This window comes from Rhinopithecus bieti, unplaced genomic scaffold, assembly GCF_001698545.2.
Source record: "Rhinopithecus bieti isolate Rb0 unplaced genomic scaffold, ASM169854v2 scaffold_5889, whole genome shotgun sequence".
Taxonomy (NCBI): domain Eukaryota; kingdom Metazoa; phylum Chordata; class Mammalia; order Primates; family Cercopithecidae; genus Rhinopithecus; species Rhinopithecus bieti.
In genome coordinates, this window is record NW_016805277.1 from 3,785,917 (window position 1) to 3,791,319 (window position 5,403).

Sequence of the window (5,403 nt, forward strand, 5' to 3'; positions counted from 1 at the left end):
AAAAAAAAAAAAAAAAAAAAAAGAACCCACTGCTGCTAATTGGAGCATCTATCTTTTCAGGAGAACTTGAATCTAGGCTCCTAGGTGGCCATCCTTAAGCTTTGGGCTTGAATAAACTTTGTACTTAATCATATTTTCTAAATCTCATTATTTAAAGTTGAGAATTCATTCCTCCCTTCATCTCTTCATCCATATGTCTGCCCTTTCACCCACCTATCCGCCCATACATACATCCACCCATTTGTCTGTTCGTCCATCCGTCCGTCCATCCATCCATCCATCCATCCATCCATCCATCCATCCATCCACTCACCCAGTCATCCATCCATCCATCCATCTGTCCTTTCACCCACCCATTTATTTGTCCATCCATCCATCCGTCCATCCGTCCATCCATCCATCCATCCATCCATCCATCCATCCATCCATCCACCTATCCATCGCACTGAGTCATCCATTCATCCATCCATTCATCCATCCATCCATCCATCCATCCATCCATCCATCCATCCATCCGTCCATTTGTCTGTCCGTCCATCTTGTATTTTGGGGGGTATGTCTGATGTGTCATACTGTGGCAGGTGTACAGACACAAATTCGGAAGACAGATCTCCACTTAGAATTCTGCCAGGCACCTCAGCTCAACATATCTCCAGCTGACTTCATTTTATCCTCCTCCTCCCATCTCTTGACCTTCTGTTCAAGCATTTAGTAAATACCAGTCATCCACAGCCTGAGCCCACCTGGGTTGCCCTTAGTTGTCTGACTCACATCCATTCTAATTCCTTGGCTTCTCTCAACCATCTCTGCTCCTTTTCCTCCTCTCGGCCATTCCTGAGTGTACCTCAATCACTACAGCAGTATCTATGCTGTTTCCTCCTTTTCTAGGTGACCATTTATCCTTCTGCCAGAGGGCTCTGTGGGAAATACAGATGTGATCCTGCTGTTTCTTGCTGGGAGCGCTCCATGGCTCCCAGTCCCCGGAATGCAGCGGGCAACTTTCAACTCCTGGTCCTGGGAGCCTCCCACCTGTGCACAGTGTGTGCTTCCAGGGCCCATGCCCACTCCCGCCTTCCCAGCATTCCAGTTTGGCCCTTGAGGCCTCCTCGGAGTCATCTCCCTCCCAGATGTGCAATGCATTTTGGGTTCTCACAGCTTCCCCTCCTTACCTGCAAAGGTTGAACAGACCTGGATCTGATATCCTGCTTTGCCACTTCCTGCTGCGTGACCTTTGTTATGAAGTTCTCTAGACTTAGGGTTTCCATTGGCTAATAGGATGAGCCAATCTGTCTTCGAGGAGTGGACGAAGCTTGGCACTTAGTAGGTGCCCATGAGGCATCAGAAACTGCCCTTGTTGAATGATGCTCTAATGCAGTGTTGACATCTGTCCTACTAGACTGTAGTTGCTTTGAGGACTCCACTTCTGTCTTTTCATCCTGATTCCATGGTGGGACAGACCCGCAGGCCCTTATCAGCAATTCCAAAAGCAAAAGCTGGGAAAATGAAAAGGCTTTTTTTTTTTTTCCTGTAAACTTGGTGCCAAAATTTGCAAAATCTGACCTGACCCGAGGTGTTGGCAGCATCCCAACACTCCCTCTGTTATAGGCACCTCTGCTGGTTGCTGACATTGTGTATGTTTTAATTTTTAAAATGCATTTGTCTTTTTGTGACCTTGGGTTTAATTACACTGTGAATTCATACAAAAAGGGTTACATGTACCCAGTGCTCGCTGTGGGAAGGACACATAGAAACACCCTCTTTGTCCATAGTGCAGAAACCATCAGTGATATTGGGAAGCCATCAAAAGACAAGCAGCTGGGCTGTGCGTGGTGGTTCATGCTTATAATCCTATCACTTGGGGAGGCCGAGGTGGGAGGATTGCTGCAGTCAAGAGTTCAAGACCAACCTGGCCAACATAGCAAGACCCCCTTCTCTATTAAAAAAAAAGACAAACAGTTAAAAATTTACAATAATTGTGATTACCAAGAGCCATTGAAATATGGAAAACATGGGGCCAGTGGTGTGTGGTGTAGGGAGGGAGACCTTGACCAGGAGTGGATGGAATGGAGTTGGCAATGAAGAAGTCACCATATGCCACGGAGTGGTTTGTTGGTTAAGAAAGAAGCTGGAATACAGCAGGAAGAACTGAACTTTAAAGGTGAGCATGAATATTCAAGAAGTGTCATGGTGTAAAACAATCTGCATAGCTGTGGTGGAAAGGCTTCTTTTCTGCTCAGGAAACAGCTGAAAATTACATTGATGGGTTTGTTTCCTATGAAAACCTTAGTCTCAGCCAGGCATGATGGCTCACGCCTGCAATCCCAGCACTTTGGGAGGCCAAGGCAGGTGGATTGCTTGAGCCTAGGAGTTCAAGACCAGTCTGGCCAACATGGCAAACCCAATCTCTGCAAAAAATACAGAAATTAGCCAGGCATGGTGCATGCCTGTAGTCCCAGCTACTCTGGAGGCTGAGGTAGGAGGGTCACTGAGCCCAGGGAAGTTGAGGCTGCAGTGAGCCAAGATGGTGCCACTGCACTCCAGCCTGGGTGACAGAGAGAGACCCTGTCTGAAAACCAAAAAACAACAAAACCTTAGTCAGACCAAGTCTGTGGAGCTGATGAGTCAGGCAGCTCCACCTGTGCTCTTTTCTAGACAGGATGGTTGAGGAGAGTCACAACAGGCGTCCAGGAGGAAATGCACGGGATGATGCTGGCCATAGCTGGTTGTGGTTGGAAAAAGCCACTGGTGTGAATGATGTATGCTAGCTAGTATGCAAGGGAACATATACTGGGAACCCGAGCCATGTTTTCTGCGTGGTTTAATAATCCTTTGCATCAGTGCCAGGAATTCACTGCAGATAAGCTGGTCTGGAAGAAAAACGAACATTTTGTTATTTCTGCACAGCTGCTCCACACATTCCCTTCCTGAATGTCTTTTGAAAAGCAATATTTCTGACATTGACTTTTCAGCAATTTGTGAAGGGAGTTTTACACCCCAGTAAGAGTGAATAGAAATGCTTTTCTTCGGGGGAGGGGGAATCCTGCCATTAATAGAAGCAGGACTCCCTAAGTTCACTCACAAGGCTGCCGTTCACACCGTCACAGATGCTCGGACAGAATGGACAGCTCCACGAACATGCGCTTGGTTGACTGTGTGAACCCCAAACATTTGAAACAGGCCTCAGTTACTTTAGAAAGTTTATTTTGCCGAGGTTGAGGACGCGCACCGGTGACATGGCCTCAGGAGGTCCTGACGACATTTGTCCAAGGTGGTCAGAGCAAGCTTGGTTTTAGACACTTGGGGGAGACCTGAGACATCAGTTAACACATGTAAGATGAACACTGGTTTGGTCCGGAAAGGTGGGACAACTGGAAGCAAAAGTGGGACTCAAAGTGGGGAGGGGGTTTCCAGGTCATGGGTGGATAAGAGACAAGTGGTCGCATTGAGTTTCTGATGAGCCCCTCCAAAGGAGGCAGCCAGATACTCATTTATCTCAGCGAGCAGAGGGGGGACTTGGAGCAGAAAGGGAGGCAGGTTTGCCATAAGCAGCTCCAGTTTGACTTTTCCCTTTAGCTTCCTGATTTCGGGGGCCCAAGAGATTTTCCTTTTGCAGCTGCATGAGCACTTTGACCTAAAACAATTCTTGAAACCAAACCTGGAGATAAAGCCCATCTGTGGCAGAAGAAGGTGATAGCAAAGCGCATTACTGACCCTCGACGTTTATCAACCAAAAGGGGAAGCGGGGAGAACGTCACAGAGAAGAGATGCCGACCCTTGAAATGGGGCACCTCTGTGCCTGCCTTGCATGATGGAGAAATTGCTGGAATAGGCTGAATACCAGTGAGAATGGGAGGGGAAAGGTGAGGGAGATGTAGACCCTGGGGAGCCCCCACAGACTATCTGGCAATAATCTGTGGCCTGCTAATTGCTGGCTTCAAGGACATTTATCAGTGAGCAGGAGGACCCCTGAGTTAGAGAGATGCTGAAGTGTGGCAGTGCTGATGTGGGAGGAAGGGCTGAGAAGCCCATTGACATGGTGCTGCCCTGGGACTTCAGAGACTCTTCTTCAACCCATCCTCCATGCTGCCTCCCGCCCTGTGATCTCAGCAATGCATCACTGCTGTGCCGACTTTCCTAAGACCCTCAAGCAGCCAGACATAGCCTGACTCGTTGCATGTATGCATACAGGTGTCAACCTAAAATAATCAAAAGGGCCAGAATCTAGTTTAAGGAGAGGTTATTCAAGTGCAAAGTTTAAGTCCAGCCACCCAGGAAGCACAGATTCCAAAGAATGGAAGTCAGTGTTCTGAAGTGTAGAAGTTTGGGACCACATATATAGATAAAGTTTACGGAAGCTTACCAGAATTTTAACATCTTTAGACTTTAATGTATAGTTTCAATGGTCTGCTTAGTCGAGGTGGTCTTTTTCTTTCACGAAAGGTGTATTTGGCCGGGCACAGTGACTCATGCCTGTAATCCTAGCACTTTGGGAGGCCAAGGTGGGTGGATCACCTGAGGTCAGGAGTTCAAGACCATCCTGGCCAACATGGTGAAACCCAGTCTCTACTAAAAATGCAAAAATTAGCCGGGTGTGGTGGCGAGCACCTATAATCCCAGCTACTCGGGAGGCTGAGGCAGGAGAATTGCTTGAACCTGGGAGGCGGAGGTTGCAGTGAGCCAAAATTGCGCCACTGCACTCCAGCCTGGGCAACAGAGCCAGACTCTGTCTCAAAAAAAAAAAAAAAAAAGAAGAAAGGTGTATTTAATCTTCCACACTGAAAATGCAACAGTCATGAGGTCTTTGTGCCATCTGGTCTGAGCTGGTGGTTACAAGACAATAAAGGAGGCAGGTAATCTGTAACAGAGATCGATCAGTGATGGGAAGGAGGAGATCTGATCAGAGATGGATCAGTGATGGGAAGGAGGAGATCTGTTCTCTGGGAGACTGAGGTGGGAGGATTACTTGAGCTCAAGAGTTCTTTTTTTTGAGACGAGTCTCGCTGTCACCCTGGGTGGAGTGCAGTGGCGCAATCTTGGCTCAATGCAACCTCCACTTCCCAGGTTCAAGCGATTCTCTTGCCTCAGCCTCCCTAGTAGTTGGGATTACAGGTGTGTGCCACCACGCCTAGCTAATTTCTGTATTTTTAGTAGAGACGGGGTTTCACCACATTGGTCAGGCTGGTCTCAAACTCTTGACCGCAATTGATCCACCCGCCTTGGTCTCCCAAAGTGCTGGGATTACAGGTGTGAGCCACTATGCCCGGTCGAGCTCAGGATTTCCAATCCAGCCTGGACAACACAGCAAGATCCTATCTCAAAAAGAAAGAAATATGACAATATGACTTTGCAGCTTTTCAGAACATCATTAACTTTGCAGCTCTTAGTGTTTCTCCTAGTCATGTC